We start from the raw sequence: 25,854 nt of genomic DNA on the forward strand, positions 1-25,854 counted from the left end.
GTGTCTGTCATTGTTGCCTTAGTTTTGCCTCTGACCAAATAATTTCAAAGTCCATTTTTTCCCATTCTCAATATATTTTTTAAAAACATTTATTTATGCATTCAAAACTGGGGTACAGGCGAGAGGTGCAGGGGTGGTGAGAGGATTCACCAGAGACAGAGTGGGAAGCAGAACAGGCAGATCAACAAGGTACACTACTGAGGGGAGCAGCAGATGAGACAGGAGAGGTCTGCTGCGCCATGTGGGTCACCTCTGGGGGGAGGACAGAACTCATGCTGAAGTGGCTTTAGCATCTTAGTGCTGTGCTTTAACCCGCTGCACCACCAGGGAGGGCCCTCCATTCTCAATATTTTAAAAATATCTCCCCCATTTCCCCAGAAGTTTCCTTTGTCTTTCTCACTCCTATAAATTCACAAATAATAAAATACTCATAAATTGTCATACTTTGTTCTTTTAAGTATGTGGTATTTCCCTTTTCACTTTGAATTCCAGGAAGCTCAGAGCTAAATTTAGAGTTTGGTCACAGATATAAGGTTAGCCATTATGGTTAAGAAATTTGTATTCTCTTTTCTTTCTGACTGGATTCTAATTTCCCATTTCTTTTCATAACCTCACTTTCATATATTTTGTTATAAGTCTTCAAAGGTGCTTCTTTTCTTTTCTTTTTTTTGTAAGAGGAGGAAAATAAAACGACTTAATTTTAGAAAAAGAAATACTGTCAGGCCCTCCCTGGAAGCACAACGCATAAGGATGCAGCACAGCAAGCTGGACACAGCTTAGGTGTGAGTTCTATCCTCACCCAAGAGGTGACCTACATGGCCTGGCAGACCTCTCCTGACCCGCCCAAACTCCCCTCAGCAGTGTACTTGGTCAGTCAGACTGTTCTGCTCCCCACTCTGTCTCTGGAGAATCCTCTCACTGCACCTGCACCTCTGGCTTATACCCAGTTCTGTATGAATAAATAAATAAATCTTTTTTAAAAAAAATTCTCAAGAGTATGTTTTCAAGAGGTTATTGATCACTTAAATACTCTTTGCCAAGGAAGAGAGCCTTAGTTGTCTGTGAGCAGGAGTCTCTGTACTTCCATGACACTGTCTCAGACATGAACTTGCTAAATTGATAGGAATAGTTTTTGTTGCCTACATTTCATTCTCTCTAAATGTCCTTTGCAACCTGTGTGCAAATCAACGCATCTTACCACACTACACTCAAGGCTAAGCAACAATTATCATGTGCCTGGATCTGCACCTCAAATATTGCCTTCAAGCAAGATCTGTCCAAGCTTCTTTTTGTCTGGTCCCCCACATCCCAGTCTTGCTGGGAAATAATCTGAAGACCACATTAATAAGTAAACAGGCAGAAACTCCCATTTGATTCTAGAAGATTCCCTTAGCTGAGCACTGAATCCTCAGTCTCCACCACTCTGCCCCTTCCCACCCCCTGCCTTGATGTGCTGCTGTGACTTTCATTTCTGCCAGCTGACTGTGTTCAGTGAATGTTTGTAAATGTTGGTGACCATGTCTTCTCCATGCTATAGTGAGCTCCCGCCTGCTGAAACTGTGTTTTCTGAGGCTTTTGTGCTCCTAATGGTGCCTGGAACATTTTGCACATGATGAGGAACTCAAATAAAATTAACAATAAATATCCCAACCAGCTAAAGCTTTCTATGAAAATTCTGACCTGTATCAGTGTCTGATAAAGGCAAACATCTGGAGATGCCAGTGGCAGGTGCCCAGGTGTGTCAAGGCTGATGAATGGGCATGGAGTTAGGTAAACTCAGCAGCATCATTCAGCTGGGCCTTCTGCAACTGGGGCCACAGTCCTGGCCTGGTGTGGACTGGGAATGTTTGCTCACCACCCACCCAGCGCCCCAGCTCACCACCACCACCACCACCACCATGGGGCAGGTCCCCAAGGAAGAGGAATACACTTGGCCATTTCACAGAGTGATCACATTTTCTAGACAAAAGTGCTAATTATACCACAGGCACCATCTACAGGTACTAAGTGATCACTAGATGCTCAGGAGGTTGACATGTATATTGTTTCAAGTAGCTCTGTGATTTATTATCTAATTTAGATAAATGGCAAACAGTGGTATCATAATAGCCCACTTTTATTTTGGTTTATGCCTCATTGTCTCTGAGTATAGAATAAGAAATGAATCATCAAACAGGCCCCAGGGGAAGAATGGCAAGCTGGCTGAGAGTATAGGCTCTGGCATCAGACCCAATCCCAGCCCTGCTGCCCACCCAGGGCAAAAGCTGGGATGAAAGGACTTCAGACCGGGGCAGGGCTGAGGACCGAGCCATGTGGTGCTGTGTACGGCATAAGGAACGGGTTCCATGCCTGTTAGTTCCACCTTGTGTTGAGAGCCGAGGATGACCCTGTTTTCTGAGGCTCACTCTCAGGGGTGAGATCCAGCTGGGAGAGGGATGTGTGTCCATCAGCCACTGAAAAGGGAAGTGAACCTGGGTTTTAAAAGGTCAATGTCTTGCTGTGCCCTCCTGTGGCTCGGCTCATTTCTCCAGGCCTGGACCTATTTACAGATATTTACTGCCAAAGAAGAAAAAGAGGAGGGTCTCAAGCAACATGTTTTACTGCCAGTCACCATTTGCATCTGAGAGAGGCCAGGCCTGTGATGGGAGAGTTACAGCAGGCCTGTCAGAAGGACGCTGTGCTTCTCCCATATGAAACCTGCCAGGCCTGTGGCAGTACTGCCAGGACTGTCCTGTCCAGGCCAGTAAGACAGCACCTGTAGGGCTGCCATGGGCCCTGAGGCTGGGGCCCCAAATGTCCATCAAACACCTGCCTTGGAAAACAAATGCTGCTGGCCCCACTCCTAGTGCCTCAAAACAGGTCACCTCCCCAATATAATCAGCCCCTCAAATTAAAAATCAAATCAGCAAAAGAGGAAAATCCCACTTATGAAAGTTACCAAATGTGTGATAAGAGCCAAGATTTACCCCAGTTTACCCATAGCCTGGCAAGTCCAGACACGTGTGGCTGGGGTTATACAGATGAAACAGGGCTGCCCCACTTCTGGCTTGCCAAGAACAAGATCTCCCACAGAGAGTTCCAGATCAACTGGAGTGGACCTGTCAAATACCAGTGTCTTTTTGTTTCCAGTTTGGGTAGAAGGCTTTCTTTTCTATATTCTATCTACACAAACAGTGTTTCAGAGGTCTTCCTGGTGGCACAGGGGTTAAAGTCTCAGCACTATCAAGCTATCACCAACCACTGCAGCCTGAGTTTGATCCCCCGCCAGGGATTAACACACATAGCTCAGCAGACCCCTCCTGTCTCGCCCCTCAGCAGTGTATTTTAGTACATCTGCCTGTTCTGTTCCCAACTCTGTCTCTAGTGAATCCTCCCCGTACCTCTGGCATGTATGTACGCATAAATAAATAATTAAAAAATAGTGTTTCAAGTGTAGGTCATGAGACCCCCAAATTCTATACCTGGCTGGGTGGGAAACTCAATTACCTTCAAGGGCGAGTGCCCCCACTGCAGTTGGGGCACAGGTGACCACCTCTTTTCCCCTGAGGGACCCTGACTTGTCCCTGCAGTCCTTCTACCAAAGGTTCCCTACCAGATCCTGCACAGCCACCCCCACCCTCTGCCCCAGTGCGTTTGCTAAGCTGTGGCCACTGGGCTTCCAAGAGGAAGCAGAAGCAAGCCAGGGGAGTACAGCTAAAGCCACTGCCACCCCAGCCACACCACAGCATACCAGGAAGGACTGGGGCTCCCTGCACAATCGAGGGCATGGCCTTTCCGACTGCCCTCCTCGGGGGCTTGGCTCCTCTGACTCTGTGGTCGCCCCTCTGGTCACAGGCATCGGTAAGTGTTGTCAAGTGAGAATGGGGATCTTCTCTGCACGGTTCCAGGAAGATCCCATGGAGGATTCTTCAGGGCACCATGCCCAGTCCTGATTTTGAAAAGAGCCAAGGTAAATGATTGTGCAGGCAATCAAACAATCAGCAAATCCATTCATTTATAACTTTTGTTTTCCAGAAAGTATTAAGCTAGGAAAGAATTTAATCGCCTCAAATCCATTTCCAAAATGGTTACTGATCTTGTGATCAAGAGTAATGATTTTTTAAAAAAGACTAAAAAATAAAACCCTGGATATCGAGAACACACATTTAGGCCTGAACTGACCAAACCAGCCTCCCTGACACTAACAAGTAGGCTTCCTCCAGGCAAGGGCTGCTGTCTTCAGCGATTTCAGGCATGAAAGGAGTCAGAGGTAGAGGGAAATCAGGAATTTTATTGTGCACAGAAATCAGTTCTGATCCTGCAATAAATGTGTATTGGTTGTCTGCCGTGAGCCAGGTGCTGTTCTGAGAATTCCAGATCTAGCAGTGAACAAAGCAGGCTTAATCTTTGCCTTTCCGGAGCTTTCTTTACCTACTAGTGAAGGGAGAAAACCAACATAGAAATGTATAATGTTTAAGAGTGGTGATGTTTTAGAAAGAAAACAGGAATGGGCTTGACGGATGAAGCATAATGGAAAGGCGTGTTATTTAGCACAGGGTGGCACAGGAGGTGACATTTGTGCAGGGGCCTGAATGAAGTGAAGGGTGAGCTATGTGAACATCCCAGGGCAAAGTGTTACGGTGGAGCAAAGGCCCTGGGGCCAGGGGAGGGGTGTTTTGTGTGCTGCACCCTGACACAGATTCTAGAAATCCGCTCTCCAGCCCACAGAGGCAAAACTGCTCATCACTACGAGAACAGAGTCTCCTCGCCAGCGAGTCAGCAGAGTTCAACTCAGCCCCCACAAGCCATTCTCTCCTTTCTCAGCATCTTCCTGGAAGCCTCCTAACTCAGCACACATTGGCTTCCCAGGGGAATGACATTCCAGTTGGGGGCTGCATTCCTGATACTGAGATGATAGCATCCAGTCAGTAAAGCCTCTGCGCAACCATTGACTGAAACACTCAGGCACGGCTCCCACAGGACAGATAGCCAGTCAGACACTGGAAGGACACCCCACACCTTCCACCACCAGCATAAGCATGAATGCTGACCTCACACAGGCCCCTCGGTGGGGGTCCTGCTGCTGACACCAAGATGAAAAACTTGACTGACTCATAATTTTTGCCTAAAGCTTGCCTTCAGCACCATCCCCATTTTAGAGGGCAGAGAAACTGAGGCCTGGATTGAGGCTGTGTGGCATCGTTTAGGATTCTGTGGGGGAGGTACAGTCACTCCAAGTATGATGGAATTAGGACTTTATTGTATGAATTAGACCTTACTGACTAGAGGAAGAGCTGAGGGTGCAATGGTCCATAAGGGGGCTTGATGGATCACAGGAAGGTCCTCAGCCAGCTCTGGTGGGGTGAAAGGGCTTCGGAGCTTGCAGGGAGGCTGGAAGACAGGAGAAGGAGGCATCAGTAGCAGGTTATGGCTCTCGCTGGCCGCTGCTTCCGTGTGTCTGCAGAGAAGCTTCTGGTGTATCGCTTTTGGTCAGCCCGGGCTGGCAGTTGGGAAGGAGAGCTGGACAGAGACATGACAAAGAGGACAAGCTGGAACTGACCAGCCTATCAGCCATCCAGTATGCTAAACGTCTTTGGGATTCTAAACGTCTTTGGGGAAACCATTGGTAGGACCTTGGAAACTGTAAACCAGGCTCTCAGAAAACCTGGCTCCACAGTCTGCCTTCTACCTGCGAAATTTCCCTGCCTTGACCATCATGTGGCCCTGAAATGCCCCCTTGCATTAAAGACTGCATTTTCCAGGGCCAGGCTACCTCTGTGGGGATCCCAGACCTGTTTATGAGGCCGAAATTCAGGACGCAAAGAGGCAGAGTGGGAAGGCTGCCCAGAGCCACAGAGCCTGTCGGGCCTGTCTGCTTGTCTCCCATCTCACCTCCAGCCCTCCCTGGAGCAGCCCATGCCTTGGGCCATCTTTACACTCTCTCCCCGTAACACTGCATTCCACATCCTCTGTTGGCTCCTATGCCCCACTGCCCACCCCCACCCCCAAATTCAGGCCTTGCATTTCCCTTCCCCACTTGACATGGCTGCTGAGCTAAAGAGCAAAACCTGAGCTTCAGCTCAGAAAACTACCACTGGTTCCAGGCTGCCAGTAGCACCCAGCAGAATACTCCTCCAAGGAATGTCAACTCCATGCTGAAGCGCCCCCTTCTCCTGAACAGGACTCTCCCTTTTCACCCTCCCCCAGACGAGACGTGTCACCCTCCTGTGGGCTGGGGCAGAAAAAGGATGAGCCGGGTGAGAAGCAGGGATCCTGCAGGAAATCCCCAGGCTTCGGAGCAGGGATCTCGAATCAGAGTTCAAGTTCCAGTTGTCACACTCACAAATGCTGCCCAAGATGGTTCTCTCAAGACTCTGAGCCTCTGTGTTGCCATCTATAGGCAGCAGGAGGGTTGCAAGGTTGCAGCTTATGTTTGGTCAAGGCGGGCATTGTAATGACACAGAGCAGGGCCCAGTGAATGCAGCTGTCTGGGGAGAGAAACAGGGGCACTGGACTGAGTCCCAGGCCAGGCCTCACCGTCCTGTCCACAAGCCACTCCCAGCACCCCCTCTCCCCTTTACACTCAACACTACTCCCCAGGACACAACCTCCTCTAGGGAAGTGCCTTTCTGGGCCAGCAGCCACCTGATCACACATGCCCTGGCCGGCCTGAGCTTGAGATGCCCGCTCTGTGTCTCGTGCCTGGCAGTGCTCTAAACGCACAGCAGGGACAGAAAGCTCCGTCTCATCCAAATCAATAGCTTTCATCCACAGTCACCTGATGATTGGATAGTTCTATGGTCCATGTGACCCCAACCCTCCTCACTCACTAGTTAAAAGAGAAATCTCTCCTGCTTAGGGCTGGTCAGCAGTTCACCATGTACATGAGCCCAGTCACTAAGATTTTTACAGTTCCTGGGCACTAAAGGGACAGGAAAGGCCAGCCCAACACTGGCTGATTCCCCGGGTTCGATTTGGAACAGGACAGTGTACCAAGGGTCCAGGTGCCTTTGTCAGGATGTGACCAGGGCAGACTGACCAGGCCAGTGCAAAAGGTTCCTGCATGTGTCTGAAACATCTGAGTGTGTGTGTGTCTATCATACTGCACTGTAATGGTTGTCTCTTACACTCAGTTTTTAAAAACAGTCAGAAAGTACAGGATGGTTCTTGTCTGAGTCTAATTTGAACATCACTGTTGTCTAAGCCACTGCACCAGCTTCTATCCCCTGATAAATATGACTTTGAGCTACCGTGTTAAGAGCTGATTGTATCTGATTTACCCTATAACAGGGTTAGGTACATTTCCTGGGATATAGGGCCTGAAGGTCACCAAGCTAATCCACAATTACTTCTTAAAATTGTAGCCCAAATGGTTCACACCCACAAGGCCCCCCAAATAAGGGGGGTATCCCAGCAGGACTGGGCAGGATTCCATAAGGAACTCCCTGTCTGCTGGGACCTCCACAGAGCCCTTGACCCTTGCGCAGGAACCTGCCGCTCCTGACACATGTATTTAAGGATGGCCCCTTCCAGAGGCTACCAGTAAAAGGCAGGAAGTGGGACTGGGGAGCCTGGCAGGGTAGATGGAGGAGGGCACTGGTTTCAGAGTCAGGCAGACCTGAGTTCAAGTCTAGCTGCTCCACTGTGATCTGGGGTGGCACACTTTACTTCCCTGGGCCTCGGTTTCCTCATCTGTAAAATGGTGATGACATCTGTAGCATAAGGAGCTAGAAGGTGTGATGAGTCAGGAACTCTGGCTTCCACGCTGTGGATGCCTCTGATGTGCGCATTTGTAACCAGGGACTCCTCTCTAGACATGGTCACTAAAGAAGTGACGTCAGTACCTGCCTGTGAGCTGAGTCATCTAATCAATGGAGACAGGAACCTGGAGTCTGTGCAAGAAGCAGCTGACAGGGTTCCCATCACCTGGGAGGGAGGAATGGGAATCACCACCCTGCCCCCAAATCACGTGCAGTTCGTCGGGAGGAGCTGGAGCCTGCTGGGCCTTCTGTGTGGGTGTCCCCATGATGGGATGGATGGCACTTAGCTCTGTAGAACCCATGGCACAATAAGGGCTTCCTTCCAGTTCCACTCTCTTGCACCCCAGGTGGCAGATGTGTGGGGGTGTGAGAGGAAAGGCACCAGCAGAGTCCTTTGTATACCTGAAGCCTGTGGGACCAGGCCCGACATTCATAAGTGAAGCCAGGCACTGAGTGAGTGTGCACCGGGGCAGCAGGCCCTGGGGCAGTGGGGATTGGAGAGTGGTCCTCCTGCCTCCCCACAAGTCTCCATCCTGAACCCAGAGTCCAGCGGGTGCGGTAGGAGAAGCCAGGCTGGGGGCCTCCCCCTGCAGCCTAGCCAGGCCTGATTTTGAATCCTGAAATGACCTCCCTCTAACCCCCACTCCCCTGCCCCTCAAACAGACAGTGTTCTTCTTTCAGCGTCTGAATGAAAGCCTAAGAGCCCAGGCCCAGGGAGAGGCTCAGGGGGCTGGAGGCTTGGAGGATTTGCTCTTCGTTCAGAGCCAACAGCTACAGGGTCAGTGTTTAAAAACGTTTGAATCAACAGAGGGAGTGTTTATCAATATTTTAAAAAAGACACGTAATGAGAGGTTAGTGAGCCCCCAGAGCTCCTGGCCACAGATGTCAAAGGCTTCTTTGACCGGAGCCGGGAACAGAATGGAGGGTGCCGCAGCCGCAGTCCGCCATGGTGAGGGCTGCCAAAATCCCACTTGACAGGCGCCCCGCTGAGGCTCATAAAAGATACTGTGGCTAACTGATTGGCATTCCACACAGGTCCACTTTTCTTTTTTTTCATTCCTAGGTGGTTTTCTTTCTAAATATGGAAACATGGACATTCCATTTTAAGAACATTAATAACTGTCTGATTTTAATGTAACTAAGGCAAACCAAAAAAAAAAAAAAAAGCAACTTTGAACTGAAGGAAACAAAAGTAATTTCTGGGGTAATTTTGTGTTCACATCCCTCAAGATTGCCTAAGAACATTCACCGAATGCATTTAATTTTGCTCCGAAGGGAAGAGCTGGCTTTCTGGTGGTTTCTAGAGAACGGGTGAGGGCCAGCCACCTCTGCCTCGGAGACACTGGCTCAGGCCACCTGAGGCCAGGATCCCTCCTCGGGCCTCAAAGAGGTAGTGTCAGGAGGGTAAAAATAGAGTGAGGGATTCAGCAACGGCTTTGACACATGTTTTTTTCATCCCAGGGACTGCCGTGTAGGGCCCTCCTTTTCCAGCTATTCTCAGTGGAAGAGGGGGAAAAAAGCAAGAGTATCTGAGAGCTAAATAAAAATAGTGCTATGTTTTAGCCACCTTTTCTGCATTCTTCCACCTTTTCCCAAGTGCTCTTTTTGGCTTCTCTTTCACCAGCCAAAAATGGGACGTAGCCCAAGGTCCTGTCCTTGGCCCTCTTTCCCCTCCCACCTGTCCTCCTTGAGGACAGGCATCCAAAGCTGTGGCTTCGCAACAGGGCCACGTGGCCCCAGCCCTGGCACAGTCGAGGCAGCTCCCCCGATGAGTCCCAGCACCCCCAAATCAAACCGGGTATCTCCCTGGGGAGGGGTACACTTGGGGCACTGGTTGTCTTGTCCATATGCAGGTTGACTGGGCTACCTGACATGGACCCAGGTCCTAGCCCCTCCAGAGCACACCGAGAGACGTGCTGGACACCAGGGAGGCTCCTTGCAGGAGGCCAGAGTGCTCAATGCACTGGAGGACAGGAAGGCTTTCCAGCTGAGACCCGAAGTGAGGGGCAGCTAGTGGGCAAGGTGGCGGGCTCCAGGCCAAGGCGACAGCAGGCACACCCTGAGAGAAATCAGGGATGACAGGAAGACTCTGGAGGGCACAGCAAGGAGGAAGAGCCAGTGGGTGGACACAGGGCCTACATTTCATGCTGGGGCAACAGAAGTGTTTGAATCTGGGAGGGTGATCAGGTTTGTGCATAGAAAGATCACTCGGGTTTCTGTGTGATTAACTAACAGTGGGGGGAGGAAGAAAGACCCAGTGAGGGACCGTGAGGCTCAGCCAGGCTTCCCTCCTGATCCCCATGACGGCTCTACTGCCTCGTGCTGGTTCATAACTTCCAGGCCTCTCCAGCTCTCGGTCTAAGACAACAGCCCAGGAGCCAATGCACACTCAGATATTAAGGAAAATTAATAGCAGCATCCACTTCACACCCCTCAGGGACAGAGCAAGGTGGCAGCAAAGAGGGGTAGTGGCTGAAAGCCTTCCTAGACCCCTGGGGTATTCCCCCCTTGCTTGTGTGTCTTCTGAGCACTAGGGAGCCCTAACCAGGACAGCTCACATAAATTACTCACAGTTTACTACTCTGTGACTTTCCAGCCATGCGACTCTGGGTCAATCCCTTACCCTCCCTGAGTCTCAGTTTCCCCCTGAGTACAAAAACAATGATGCTTCCCTTTGCCCAAGCTGTTTAGAGCTTTTCTGTTGGAGCAGGAAGTTACGCATGCCGCATTTAGCACACAGTGGGTACCCCACTGCTGATGACGACGACGATCTCATACATGTGTAGTTCACCCGATCTTTTAACCATTAAAGCCTCATTTCTACAAATCTCCCTTTATACAAGGCAGCTCAGTTGATTCAAACAATTGGGAGCAGCTTTGTCAGAACTGCTATTGTGCCACCTGGTATGTACAGAAAGAGTGAAAATTGTTGGTGACCGGCATTCTAACCAGGCTTGAAACTATTTTATTAGTGGTTCCCTGAATGAGACACTCCAAGGTTCCCTGAGTGTCTCCGGGTTCTGCTGGTTTGCATGCATGCATGATTGGTGCTGGAGGGTGGGGGGTGGAGGGACAGTGTGTGCAAAGGGATGAAGGCGTGACGGAGCCTGGCATGTTCCAGGGAACATGAAGATAGAAGCCAAGAGTGGATCAGTGGAAGGGAGGGGAAGGCAGAAAGGATGCTGCAGAGGGCAGGCCCCGTCACGAGGGTCCCAAGTCAGGCTGGGTAGTGGGGTTTGTTCCGTGTATAGTGGAGAATCCGGAGATGCAGGACAATGGGCTCAGAGTGGCTGTGGTGGGGATCACAGACAAAAGGGGTGGAATGCAGGCCAGTGGCTGTGCAACTGGGCAGGCAAGAAATGTGGGGGCCTGCAAGGGAAGAGGAGCAAGTGGACTGGAAATGGACGGCAAAGCTGGGAACAGCTGGCCTTGCCTCTGGTCAGGATAGGCTCAGGGTCCAGGCTGAGTGGCCAAGAACACAGGGCGAGGCTGGGAGCCCTGGTGCTAGAGGTGCAAAGTGGGGCTCTGTCATTCAGGGGCACACCAAGCAGAGGCACTTGGGGGACAGGACTCCATCTGACTTTGGCTGGACCACTTTCATTGTCTCTCTTTCTCTTTAACTGGTTCCAGTAGGAAATCGAATGGGCATGGAGTACATGGACATATTCTATTTCCTGCTCAAACAGAAAAGCCAAATTACCTATACGTGGTGTCTCGAGTGTATGAATATCTAGATTTTTTATCTTTCCTTCATGCACCAGAGGAAAAAAAAAGTCCAGGCACCAGGGAAACATTTGGTGACATGCCTGTAGTGGCCAGGTGCCTCTCAGTGCCCTCTACCCTCCAAGAGCCGGGGCGAGCAGCCTTGGACAGGCTCCCCGCCACATCCGAGGCTCCCCGCCCAAGCGCTCAAGGGAAACCCTGCCGTGACAGGCCTTCCCGTGGGATCTGCAGTTCCTCCCCCAGAGCCAGAGGGCATGTTCTTAAACCCCAGGACCATGACATTTTGATAAAGTTTTAAAAAACGATTTCACTTTGCAAGACAAACAGCTAATAAAATAGATTCATTTTTGGTAACCACCCATACACCAATCAATCTGTCACTTGGAAAACTGTTTCCTAAGAGGTGTGAAATGAGGCCACTCTGGAGTTCTAAGGGAACAGACAGCCCTGGAAAAGCCTTCCTCTCACTCAGGTTACACTTGCCACCCCAAAACAGGGAAGCGATCTGATTCAGACACAGGAAATACACAGCTAATTAGCTGCTTGATCGATCCTGACTTTCGGAAGATGAGCGGACCAGCTGACCGTGTACCTCAGCCGGCCCTCACCAGTCTATCTGGCTGCTGTTCTTTACAACTCCATTTCTCTTTGGGAGGTGGAAAGTGTTTCCTACCCAGGGGTGCTTGCAAAGTGAGTCACACCCTAGGAGCCTCAGATGCCACAGCAAAGGGGCATTTTAAATACCACCAACAAAAATCCAAAGAACAAGCCTAGGTCAAAAGGCATGTTTCCTCAATGCCCACCTGAGGCCGCCATCAGAATGAAGAGTCCCCAACCTTGGCTGCTTCTGATTTTTTTCCTGTCTTTATTTTCTTCGAGTCTTAATTCTCTCATTGCTTAATAATAATAATGAAAAAAAGTCTCGTATGTTATACACAGGACAAAATTTCAGCCATCTTAAATATTTTTTGGTACGAGATGAAGTAAATCTTAATCAGAACCTCCTTCAGAGTGCCTCTATCTGCAGAATGTTCCTTCATGCACTTATAAGGAAAGCAGGCTGCCAGGATATATGCTAAATAATGAGCAGCCTTATCTGCATACACTAGGCCCTCATTAAATACTGGTTAATTTCTTCCCCAAAGGCCTCAGGAGCAAATAAGATGGACTGGATGATGAAAGAAGAAAATGACAAACTATTACTAGGAATCTATCAGAGCAAACAAAGGCTGTAGTTTCATGATGAAAAGTAGAAAAGAATTAAAAAACATCTGGAAGTGGTCGTTGGCATAACTGAAACAATAGAATGCAGACAGCAGAAGCCAGGGCAGAGAAAAAAAAGGTGCAAATAACTGATTTGGGAAATAGGAAACGGCATCGCAGTCCGGAAGCACGGGAGAGATGGAAGGAGGGAGTGAAGTCAGGTACTAGGCAAGGGAGACATCAGGAATGAAGTAATAGAAGTTTTCAGACATGGAAAACAGCTCAGCTAGAACTAAATAGCACACTGTGCCTTTCAGATTCAACTCTGCAAACCCGCAGAACCTAGAGCTACCCAAGGAATCTTGGAGAGTCTCCACACAGGTAGCCAGTAATAAAATATTTTCTAACCTGGATAGATGGAAAGAAATAAAGCATTTGCTAGTTAAAACTTTGACTATGTAGTCTGGCAGGCTGAAGTGGAGGGCTATCCATTCCCTTGAAATCAGATAACAGTGGCAAGAGAACTGACATCACAAATGGTGGTCCAGGGGCTAAGTCTCAAAGCTGTCACCACTATGGCTCAGCTCACTCCCCAGCCAGGGAGCTGACCACATGGCACAGCAGACCTCTCCTGTCTCCCCGCTGCTCCCCTCAGCAGTGTACTTCATCGATCTGCCTGTTCTGCTCCCCACTCTGCTCTGATTCTGGCCCCCAACTCTGGCCTGTACCCCAGTTCTTGTATATATAAATAACTCTTTAAAAATAAGAATAAGAGAAAGAGTACATGATCTATTAAAATGTCACCATTCCCAGCATTTCCCCACTCATCATTCCCAAACCCTGTTTCAGCCAGACCTCCCCTCTGAGTTCTGGGTCTGAATATTCTACCGCCACATGGTCACGTCCATGTAAACGCCACTCCACACCACAGCCCTGCCTTCACCTTCACCCACTCCACTTCAAACCAGCAAGTGACTTCAGTGCCCAGTTGCCTGAGGTAGACACCTCTGAATTCATTCTAGTCCTTTTCCATGTTCCCCAGACACTCCTCAATCTCATCCATTTGTATTCGTTTGCTATAGCTGCCATTAAAGAAAAAAAAAAAAATCACAGCAAGTGACTAAATAACAGAAACAGATTTCCTCACTGCTCTGAAGGCTAGCTGTCCAAGATCAAGGTTCAGGTTGATTCCGTTTCTGATGAGATCTGTCCTGCTGGCTTGCAGTCATCGCTTAGCTTTGCCTTTGTGTGGGGAAGCGGGGAGTTACAGAGGGGTTCTGTGGTTTCTTGTAATAAGGACACTAACCTTAATTATTTCCTAATAGGCCTCATCTCTAAATATAGCCATGCTGTGAGTTCAGCAACAGCTGAATTTGAAGGTAGGGGCACAAATATTCAGTCCATGACACTATTCTGCCCTGTGAGATATCCCCCAGATGTGTGACCCTCTCTCGTCCCACTGCCTTGCTCTGCCATCTCCTTCAGCTACTGTAGCAGCTCCCCCCTTGTCTCCCCTCAACACTCCCCATGGAGTTATCTTTCCAAAATGGACAACTAATCAATGAACTCCTATTAGGGTCTTTACCAATATCATTTCATCTAATTCTCCAAACAACTCTGTAGACTGATAAAAATCCCTAGATTCAGAAAGGCTAAGCAAAGGCCCAACACTTCCCAGAACTGAGTTGAACCCACGTTGCAGTCCATGCTCTTTGTACACATGCCCCTCGTAGCTGAGGCAGGGATTAGAGCAGACCAGTGGAAAAAGATAAAGAAAACCTGGAAGAGTGTCAGGCACACAATACACACACACACACAAATGAGTGATGGGCAGACAAATGGGTTTTATGTGTTACCATAACTTCAGCTTTGCCTTCCGGGGGACTTATGGCAAGTTGAATTTTCTTGTTCTCGCTACAGAGATCCAGGTTCTCCGGTCTGGAGATTCTTTGGGGGAAATAAGGAAATAACATTTTGCCAGTCAGACTGAATGAATATGCATACTTTCCCCAATATGAACTGGCATGTAACACTTATTTGCAGATTTTCTTGTACTCTTTTTTTTTTTTTTTTACAAGTATAGTGACAAAAGAACCACTGTTTTGTCTCAGCTCCCGTTAGCTGATATCCTAAACTCTGTTCGTTGAGGCAGGGGACACTGCTCCCTTGATGGCAGAGCAAGAGGAACTAGTCAGGTAAGACCCTTGCTCTCCTCTGGTCCTGACCTCCATAGAGACCTCAGGGGAAGCTCCTCTTACCAACCATCCCTAGCACTTACTCTGGGGTACTTGTGCACGCCCTGTGGTCTCAGACCATCGACGCATGCTGTCCAGTCCCATCTCATCCCTTGCCTTGGTGCTTGGGTCTAAGGGCAACTCTGTCACCAGAGGCCAGCAGTGCCCCACACCCTCCCCCCAAGAGTCTTCTGCCAACCCAGACCAGCCTAGATCTGCATGAAGTCTGCTGCTGACACTCAGCTGGAGGTTCTCTGTGACTTTGCACACATTAGCGGACCTGTCTGGGCTTGAGCCTCACTGAAGGCCCCTAGCTTCAGCCTCACTGAAGGCCCCTCGCCATGTGGATAAATAAACCAATCTCCCGGGACCAGGCCCTTTGCAAACATTATTTCTGGACCTATGAAGTTGGCCTTATTATCCTAGTTTCAAGAAAGTAGAAACTGAGGCTTGGAGAGATGCCCTGCCTGCGGCCACTCCTTACTGCCCTAGGGAGCAGTTCTAGCCAAGTCCACAGCGGGCTTTGCTGCCCAGTTTGTGTCTCAGGAGGTGCCGGCATCCAGGAATCCAGCCCAAGCTCCATGCCTCCCGGAATGTGGCCTCACTTGGCGCCACATGTCCATCAGGGGTCATCCCAGGTGTTGGTCTGCGGTCTTGGGGCCTCTGGTGGACAAGCGTGTGCTTACGACCACCGCTGGCTCTGCTGGCTCAGAGGACACTGCCCTGCTGTGCTGGGGAAACGGCCCACTTTCCATGCCCTCCCCCGCCCCGGCCGCTCTGCACGGCTGCCACTGCCTATTTAAGCAAGAGGCTGGAACTCAACTTCCCTGGACCCAGACACCCTGGCTTCTGGAACTGGAAGAGCAGCAGCCCAGACATCCAGCTTCCGGAGCTCGGAGCGCTACGCTGCAGGCCCGCTCACTCAGGGGTGAAAGGTCCTTCTGTTTCCCCATTTCCTATCGGTGCGTTTTGAGCAAGGATGCTGAGCTGGGTTGTGGCGGGAGCTGATTCTGCGCTGGGAGTTCACTGAGACGTGTAGCTGGCGGAGTGAGGCGCTGATTGAATTTTTCCCATTTCTAACCCCTGGCTTGATGTGATTTTATTTTCAAAGAGGGAGAAAGGCTGTACTTTATGAAGGGACAGAGGAGCGCGTATTTCAAAACAAGGTCTGGCTCAGAATATCAATGACCTGACATGTTTTTCTTTCCTTTTGAGGAAAGAAAAGATCCTGTCAATTCGCAGTAGTGGAGATCCCACTTCCCCTCAGGAGCCCCTCCCTAAACAGCCAGTTCCTGTCATTTAACTGTACTTTGGGGAAAAAAAACATTCTGGGGATTTTTCAGAAGCTTGGTGAGGGAGAAAGACTGTGCAGCTGGTGGGAGACCACTTGGTGACTAAAACCCCCTCCCAACTCCTCTTTGAAAAATGAGGTGAGCGCTCTTCCCCACTGAGAGACAGGAGACAGGGCAGTAGGAGCTGAGAGAGGCTGGGACGGCTCAGGAAGGCTTGCCTCTTTCATGTCCACTTCCAGACCTGGCCTTCTAACTTCAGGTCAGCCAGGAAGAGGGAAAAGAACAGAGGTGCATGCAGGTTATCAGTCTGTCAAGGGTGAGGTAGCAGGCCTCCCCTGAACCAGGAAAGCAGATCGTCCTCTGACTTCCCCACAGGCTGGACTCCCCAGACTGTAGGGGCTTCAGTCAGAAGAAACAAGCCAGGGGGTGCGAGTGGACCCAGTGGGCCCCAGTGGGACACAGGTCACCACCTCGTGTAGCCTGAGGTCCCAGGGGCTCAGGCTTCCTTCTTCCCACCCTGACCTTGGCAACATCAAGTACTAGTGCTCATTTGGAAGAGCTGATTTGGAGTCATCTCAGATGCTGGAGTGACCCCTAGTGTTATAGGGAAGGGGACATTAGGAGGGATTCGGAGGTTAAATACCTTGCCCAAGACGGTTCAGCTCACAGACGGCACACCAGGTGTCACTGCAGCTTCAGGTGTCACTGCAGCTTCTTATGAGGACACCTAAGGGGAGGGGGAGACAGTCGGCTAAAGTGACCTTCCTGCCAGCCCTCTGAAACATCCCTGGCTTGGGGACAGAGGGCCTGACCCTATAGTGTAGGTAAAGGGCAGGAATTGGTCCCGTGGAAGCCTGGGGAATAAGATTGCCTGCTCAGGATGTGGGGTGGTGGGAGGGTTTGGGGTGGGGCAGCAGACTTGGCCAGCGCTGATGGCAAGCCAAGGGCCTCGCGCTGGCGGGGTCAGAACTTCCTGGGCCTGAGTCTGGAGGCGGGGCCTGCGGTCAAGGATTCAACTAGAAAGCCAGGGGCGGATCCTGGGGCTGGGAAGTGGGACGAAAGCGCACGGACAGCGCCTGGGGCGGGGGCGTGGCGAGCGGGGGCGGGGCCAGAGAGCGGCTCCCTCCGGGCGGTGGCTTGGCCGCGGATCCTCCCGCAGGGTCTGCAAGGGATGTGCGGAGCCAGGGTCCAAAAGGAGGCGCCTGTGTCCCGCGTCCACACAGGTGCCGTCCCCCAAACCCACCTGAAGTCCCCTTTGGGGTCGCGATGTGTTCCCGCTGAGTGTCCCTCCACGAGTCTGTTTACTGGCTTCCTGATCTGTTGCTCAATTTTTCTAGTTTTTCCTTCCAGTGAGGCTTTCTCTTGCCTCCACCCACCCCCAAATCGGTGAGCGCAGTCCGGCTTGCTGCTTCTGGGTTCAGCTCTCCAACCCAGGTTTCTCGCAAGGCTGAGATAACACAAAGCTCCCAGGGAAAGCTCTAATTGTTCTAGCTTCACCTATCAGATCAAACCCGGGCTGGGCCGCTGGCAAGAGCTCTGAATTCACCTCTCCCCGCCCCCACAACCCTCACATCCCGCCTGGGCCTGGCCTGAGTTCAGATGTCCACGTGGAGGTCTCATCCCTCCCACTTAGAGAGTACTCCCCACCTGTCACCTCTCCTGCCCTCCACACCTGTCCTGATTGGTCACTCAAACCTCCCACCTGCACTACCTCTAGCTGCACTTCATCTGCAGGGACTGCAGGGCCCACACCCTGTCCCAGGAGGAGTGGAGGGTGTGGCAGTACCTGTGGCAGGTGGGGCCCCTTGGTCTTTGTACCTGGCTGCACAGTGGCTGTCTGCTGAGTTCCTGGCACCTTGTGAACTGTTCATCTCCTTTCAGGCCCTGACTCCATGGTGACACCCCCTCTTCAGACAAAAATCAAGAAGGTCCCAGCGGCCTCTCAGGTAAGATAAGGGTTTCTAGCAGGGGGTTGGGAGTGCCACCTTCATAGGCTACTTATTAGTGTTTTATATAAAATGTGCTGTGTGAAACCATTTAAGGTGCTGCTACTTGGTTTAAAAGTTTGAAACCATAGCTTTGAGTTAAGCAATCTGGGGCAGACCGGCTGGTCCTGGCTGGTCGGATCCTGCAGGGGAGCTCAAGGGGAGAGTACATGCCAGAGGAGGGGACGTGGAGAAAATACAAATTCCTTGAACACATAAGAAAAGGATTGAAGCAGCGTTTTACAAAAGCGAAGGAATACAATTTTAATATCTTGGGAAATGCAACAAGATATCACCACACACTACTAATTAACTAATAGTTAGCTAATTTTAATACTAAAACCCAGAGCTGATAGGCATGCTATGAAACAGACACTCTCAAACAATAGGTGAATTGGTAGGAGGCACTTCGGGCGATATGTACCAGAGCTTTCAAGTTTATCTAAAGTGAAACCAGGAACACTGGCTTGGAGCTGTGTCCCCACCTCACAGAGAAACAGAACAGAAGGGAAGGAGGTGAGGGTGCAGAGCAGCTGCGGTTGCCCCCAGCTGAGCTGGATCGCTGAAGCCTCCCTGGCTGGACTCCAGGTCTGCAGGTATGCGAGGCTAACTCTTGTCCATCATCAGAGATTCCTATTATCTTGCCGACTCTGCACTCAACACACAGCTAGGAGCAGGTGAACACAATACTGAGTGCATGCTGGGAACACAGGCCTCAAGGTTAGAAAATGCATTCCCAGCCTTGGAGGTGCATTGCATGGGAGGGTCTCCAGTCCCGCAGAGTCACCTCACAGGGTCACACACTTAGGGCCCTCCCTCCTTCTGCTTTGAGGGTCTGGAATTTATTGACAGTGCTTTCTCAGTTCTGTCCCTAGCTTGGAAGGTCTGAGGGTGCGAAGGCCCAGTCACCTTTCTGGTGGGCAGACTACAAACGCATGTAATCAGTGCACAGAACCACCAGCTGTCAAGAGAGCCAGGTCAAAGGTCCCCTAGTTATCCCTGGGTTCACGGAGTAGGGGAATGACTGGGGTTTGGTGAAGGTACCATCACTATGACATCTGAACCCAGAGTTTCTCTGCCAACATAACTTTACACAGATGAGTGAACAGCCCCAGCAAATGCAGGCAGGCCTAGAAGGTACCCCTTGGGGGCTCCTGGGACTCCAGAAACAGAAGGGGATGCAGCACAGTTAGGCTGCTGGGTTCATGCTGCTGTCCCCATCCTGGTGCTTGTGCATCTCCCTGGGGTCAGCAGGAGCCACTGAAGAGTTTAACAGGGAAGCAACATGGTCCAATACCTAGTTCAGAAAGATCCTACCAGCTGCTGTGTGGGTCAGAGGCGGGGGCTAGTCACGGGGACCGCAGGGGATGGTGGCTGCAGTGTTGAGTGGCAGAAGGCGTGGCCTGAACTGGGCCGGGCCAGGGAGTGGGTACCAGAAGGCAACATCACAGGCTGTGAAAGGAGGCGAGGTGGGGTGGAGGCCCAGGGCCCGAGGGCTACCCTGGAGGCTGAGCTGACACTGAGGAGGTGGGAGAGAGGAATGATGGATTTGTAGAGCTATGTGACAAATCTTGGGGTCAGAGATGAGGAGTCACTTGGAGACAGGTGACCTGAGAAGGATCAACCAAGAGAGGAGAGAGGGCAGGAAGGTTCTGCCCCTCAAGGTGAGCCAGGGAGGGGCAGGAACAACAAAGGGATCTGGGAAGGAAAAGTCGCAAGTGCAGGACTGCAACAGGGTGGTGGCCGGGGACAGAGGGATAGAGCACTGAGGGACAGATGAGTCTCTTCTTGTTGGAGCGATTTCTCAAAGCCATTCTGGCTGAACTCCACACACTCTTTTCTCCTTGCTACTTGATGTCCTCCGGGAATTTTCTTTCCAAAACTATACCAGAAAGATACCCTGTGCCCTGTCTCACAGTGCGGGGTGGGGAGGTAGAGGTGCGGTAGCCTCAAGCTGGGACACTAAGCCAGCCAGGGTCACTCAGCACCCCCAGAATGAGGACACAGACAGGGCCCGCAGGCCTACACACTGCTAGCTGTGAGCAGCTTGCTCCTGGCTGGCTTGGTTTGCTTGTTGTAGGAGAGATGCTAATCAGACATTGCAAGCGTTTAAGTTAATCAAACCCAACAAGGGATACACAATGAGTGAATGATTTGACTCCCCTCAGGCCGATTTTCCATAGATGTTCCTCCTGTGTCTCCTTCAGGCCTACAGTGGATCCAGCAACAGCCTGGTCATGGGGGCACGGCCTGGCAGAGGATTCCCTTAGTGGCTCTGCCTCCCGTGTGCTAGCCCTCGGCTCTGTATGATCCTCCACCTTACCCCCAGCCCCTGCTCACTGCTTGCACCTCCCACCATTTTCCACTGCCCATGTACTCTAGGAAAATACCCCCCACCCCATGCTCAAATACAGGCACCTAGAAAGCAAAGAGTCGACCCCCAGAAGCCCCTGATCCCTTCTGTGGAATACCTGGAGCAGTTACAGTGCTGCCTCTGATTCACTGGCACGATGGCCAGGCCCCCACCTCCCAGTTGCTGCCCTGTCCCTGCCCCTTGACAGTCTTGGATGCACCTGCCAGCCTGACCTGCCAGTGTGCGACCTCGCCCAGCATCAGGCCTGCTGGCTCCACGTCAATCTGCAGTCCACCCCGGGGGACCCTTGGCTCTTCCTCCTGCCATCACCTGCAGACTCTACTTGGACCCTGGGACCAGCCCCACACACCAATCCCTGGCAGAAGCTTCCAGTTTCTTTATTTCCCTGTGTCTATGATCAACCTGCTGCCTGTATCACTAGCAACTGCCCTTTCTTTAAGCAGAAACCATTTCCACTAAAAATGAAAGACTGAAGTTCAACTCCCCAGACCATCTGGGGTCAGAGGAGGTGATGCAAGAGTCCGGCCCTAGATTTGGAGGCAGATGTGGATACAAAGGGGAAAGTCTATCCGGATCTTCACAGAGGCAAAGCATGCTTATCTCCTAATAGGCACTCTTGGATGGGGATGTGTCACTGCCTGTATCAGCCATCTGGCGCACACAGCCTCTACGGCCAGAGCCAAGAGTTCATGCCTCCCTTTCCAGAGGTCAGGTTTCAGCAACCAAGAGCAGGTGTGGACAGGATAGCTACCTCAGCAAAGCAGGGGTTAATTGGAACCCAGATCCCCTAAAGACCCTCAGAAGGCAGGTTTGGTGGCAGCAATGAGGTCTAATTTGGAGGTCGACCAACCCTCAGGAGTTCTTTCCTATGGGTCTCTGCTGTGGACGAAGACTAAGTCACAGTATTATGCCGCTATATACATCTGGAGCCTGCTGCAGGCAGGTAGGAGGTCTCCCCAAGCAAGCAGCCTTTGGTCACCCTGAGCTGGGGCTTCCTTTCTCAGGGTGTGGGGGTTCTGGCTGGTTCTCTCAGAGCCAAGGGCTCCTGTGTACCATGTGCAGGCGGAGGACCTGTGTCTAGCAGTGGGCCAGGGGCGAGGTCTCTGAAAAGACCCTGAACCAGGGCCCTAACCCTCAGTGGTGACACTCGGCCTCTATCCAGAAAACCAGGCTCTCAAGTGGCCCAGAGCTGAGAAGAGTTGGTGAGATACTGATGCCTAATTTTATTTACTCATGTGTGCTCATTTGCATTTTAATCTCTGCATAAATTCCCCTCTAGGACTCAGTTTGTTAAATGTTCTTTGCATAGAAAACTTTAGGCTGAATGTGAAATGATTCCCTCCAGAAGAATTTTAGCAAGTCTGTTCTGTTTTAGGAAGGTTTGTTGTCTTCATCTGTATTCTCTGGTGCCTTGAAATGCCTACACACTGCTCTGTCAGCCAATCCATTCTAGGAGGAAACGTTGTACTTGAAATGCAGCTGAACACTGGGTCTGCATAAAACCCACCATTTGTGTGGTCTTGTATTTAAAGTTCTACTCCCACAGAAAGTATGTTGTCACTTCTTCTCAAGCAAAGTATGTTCTGAGCCTTGTTCTACTTAGAAACCATTAACATCAGTCCTCCTGTCAAGGGGCTTTGCCGGGACAGAGCAAAGTCAATAGCAGAGCCTGACAAAGTGAGATTCCAAGATTCCTCCCGGTCTCCATCCACGAGGAGGGTCTTTCTTGAAGGTGGAGGTGGGGCCAGCCAGCTGGACCATGCTGGGGGGCTGGCACCCAGCCCTCATGCTGTGGATACGGAGCTTGTGAGTCCCTGCTTGTGGCTACTTTTGAGGCCCCACTGAGGCACAGACCCCAGCATACTTTGACAGCCGTAAACACCTTGTTTGTGTACCTCCTGGCTTGGCCTGACTGGGGATGTTGAAGACCCCTCTCCTCTGGTTACGGCCCTGCCCTGAAGATGCCCTGCCAATGCCCCATGTGGAGAAGGCTGTGTGAACAGGGTGCTCTCAGAGCTGATTTTCACCATGGAGGTCATCCTCGCCCCCCCCCCGCACTTTATCCTGCTCCCCTCGCCCCAGGTTCAGCCTCCAGCAGACTATAAGCAGATGCATTTAGCTGCAGGCAGCTAGAGGACCTGGACTTCTCTTTAATGGTTCTGCTGTGGTCACCAAAAGATGATTCTAGAATGGCAGGCAATGGAGGGGAGGGTGGATCCCTCCTGTGGTGGAGGCCTCGATCTCTAGCAGGTGCCAGGCTGGGGCTGCACAGGGCCCAGACCACGTATGCTCATTTAAATAGTAGCTTGGTTGGCACACCCCTGGCACAGACATCTCCAACCTGACTTGAGATTTGCTTTCCACTCATGCAAAAATTCTGGGCTTTCTGAGTTCTGACATGGAAATGCCGAAGCTGGCTGATTGAAGGAGTGCCACCAAGCTGTCTGCAGCCTGTTCCTATTCTTAGAAACCACAAGATGCATTAATAGCTCCCATGGAATGTTGCTTTTGAAAATTTTATGGCCCCTTTGCCTGCACCTGGCTTGTGTAGAGACCTGTGACTTGGGCATGCATAGGTCCTGCAGGAGACAGAGGCCCCGCCATCCCCTGCCATCCTCACTCCTCTTATGGGATTGCAGGGCACCCACTTTGCCAAGCAACTGACCACACAAAGAGGGAGCTATGAACACTCCAGCTGTATGCTGAGGGCCTCTGCAGCAAGAAAATCAGTAGTAGTAGTAGTAGCAGTAGTAATAAAAATAATGTTAGAGATGCGGCAGGCACTGCACTAGGTATCGCTATGCCTCACCTCCAGCTACTCTGCCAGACTGCTGCCATCCCCTCTTAACAGCTAAGCGCAGAGTCACTTAACCATCTTGTCTAGTATCCAACAGAAGGGCCTGAACCCGGTACGTCTGACACCAGTTTGTGCTTGTCACACCTGCCCTGCGGTCTCCCCAGGGGTGCTCATTAGGCACCAATCACAGATAACAGGTCTCACAGCACCTTTAAGAACTCAGGGATGCCCCATTTTGCCCCATGAGCGGGCCAGGAGGTGCTAGTTGGGGTTTGCACAGGAGAGGAATTAAGAACTGAGTTTTAGAAAGAGCACGTCCCTGGGGTAGATTAGAAAGGATTCCTTTGGTGGCAAGTGAAAAACCCAACTCCAAGTGACACAAGCAAAGAAATGGGTAACATGCTGACTCATTAAGGCCTGAGGGCTGTTTTACCATCAGACACAGGCAAATCACTAGGACTTGGCCTCTTTCCTGCTGCCCTGAAGTGGGTTTTTCTCCGAATAGGATTTACTTTCCAGGAGGATCTCAGAAGCTCCAGGTTCTTACTGCTTCCATCTCTCAGAGAATGGTTGCCTCTTTGTGGAGGTCCAGTAAGCATGCTCCAGGGAGAGCTCGGACTACGTGGCCATTCAGCTCAAGGGGGAGGGAGCTTGGGGTACCATCTGCCTAGTGGGGCTCACTGTGTTCGCCTTGGATTGGAGCACAACAGACAAAAGCATATCTGCCTAAAGAGAGGTACAGCAGGCTGGGACCTAGGACCGGGAACGTGCAGGCTGGCCACGCCCTGATGTACAAACAGGCAGGTGCCTGATCAGAGGGCCAGTCAGGGGCGTGCAGGGCAGGGAGGGTGTGGGAGCGCTGGGGAGGCTGGGGAGGGCTTCTGGGAGGAGACAGGTGATGTGGATCATGGAAGAGGCGTTTACCTGGCACATCTGGGTCAGTGGGTGTTGCTGCACATGCATGCACGCCAGACCCCAATTCTGCTTCTGGAATGTGGCTTGCAGGGATTCGCTGGGATCCGTCTGACCCACATCACTCAGAAAGGCGCCCTCCTTAGTCTTTCTCCCTGTCATCTCAGCGATGAGTTGACTTCAAGTTTCTGTGGCACCGAGCTCATGTTGCCATGACAACCCCTGCAGCAGGCATCCGGGCAGAAATGGGCTGGCCCATCTAGGCGCTGCCGGTGGGTGTGAGCACATTCGGGTAATTGGATCGGAGCAACCCTCTGGGCCTTTCCTGCAGAAACCTGAGGCTTGGCCCAGCTCCTGTTTAGATGGCAGCCTGTAGACACAAAGAAGAGGGGACCAGTCTCTATCCAGGTCACCCAGCCCTACTGCCGGAGAGAGGGCTGGGCACACACGGAGACAGAGCACAGGCCATGTCCTGTGCTGTCCCCACCTCGGGGCAACTCCCATCCCTCGTCAACTTCCTTGGAAGTTCCTCCAGGTTAAGATCCCTAAAGATGGGCTGCTGGGGAAAAAAGCTAGACTGGCTTCCCCACTGCAGGAGAAGTTTGAATTCTCAGTCAGTGTCTGCCCAAGGCACATGAGTCTCTGTGCAGGTCTCAGATACCAGCATGTCTGACAGATCTGTGGCCCGGGGAGGTGGGCAGTAGATGGCTGTCTTAGTGCCAATGTCCTTTGGCATCCTGGCAGAGATCCCACTGCCTGCAGTTTCCCTAAAGCCCTTCCCGGGGAGCAGCAGACTGGCTGGCCCCCAAGATTCTAGAGAAGTGTGTAGAGAAGTGGGGTTTAGCCCAGTCTGTCAGCAGCCTGAGCCCCCTGCATGCTGAGGAGTCACTGGCTGTAGCTGTCTCGCTGTTACAGGTGCTGTGGGTGGTCAACCTGAGGAGTCAGTGCCAGCATCCCATTCAGGTCACCCAAGCCCCCAGCTTTAGCTGAGCACTGACTGGTGCCCCTGTGAGGAAGGGAGGAGTCTGGGGTCTCCATGTCTAGGACAGGGAGGTTCCCTACGAGCACCCCCTTGGATACTGTGTGGCCCCCACATTGACCCCAGAGTTTAGGAGTGACCATGAAGATCTGAGCCACCTGGAACCCCAGTCCAGCTCGGGGTCCATGGCATTGGGGCATTCCCAGCAACCGCGACACACACCAGGATCGGCAAGAGGGCCAGACCCAGGGGTGACCGATAGAACCTGAAAGAGCAAATCAGCCTGGAAGGCTGACTGGCAATGGCTCAGCACAAGTGACCTGTGCTGAGGGACTTGCTAGTCCTATCAGAGATGCCCAGGATGGGCTTTGCTTGGCAAAGGACATGGAAGCAGGGAACTGGGGTGAGGCGGGGAGGGAGGTGCTTGTCGCTGTGCAGGCCCAGCCCCGTGCTGATCGAGCAGTAGAGGCACACACAGCTAGGGGCAAGGCGACTCGAGGGCTGCAAACTCTAGGTCTCTCTGAGGAGTCGCCAGCCTCTAATGTTGAGCCCTGGCTCTCTTTCGTGAAGAAAGTGTAGATCCGACTAATTAATATGTTGTTGTTTGTTTACCCTC

At 51.4% G+C, this 25,854-nt stretch overlaps 1 protein-coding gene across 2 annotated transcripts in view; it reads left to right on the forward strand.

Annotated features, from left to right (window-relative positions):
- Positions 1-25,854, forward strand: part of SMPD3 (sphingomyelin phosphodiesterase 3, neutral membrane (neutral sphingomyelinase II)) — a 76,918-nt gene that overhangs the window by 37,104 nt on the left and 13,960 nt on the right. The window contains exons 1-2 of one of the 2 annotated variants that reach the window (XM_012730779.1): positions 14,822-14,860; positions 18,073-18,137. The gene's annotated coding sequence lies outside the window, so the exon portion shown is untranslated. Of the gene's footprint in view, positions 1-14,821; positions 14,861-18,072; positions 18,138-25,854 lie in introns of those variants that run through there. The other variant, XM_004690440.2, reaches the window with a different exon arrangement.

Source organism: Condylura cristata, unplaced genomic scaffold, assembly GCF_000260355.1.
Source record: "Condylura cristata isolate star-nosed mole 26May11 unplaced genomic scaffold, ConCri1.0 scaffold00028, whole genome shotgun sequence".
Taxonomy (NCBI): Eukaryota; Metazoa; Chordata; class Mammalia; order Eulipotyphla; family Talpidae; genus Condylura; species Condylura cristata.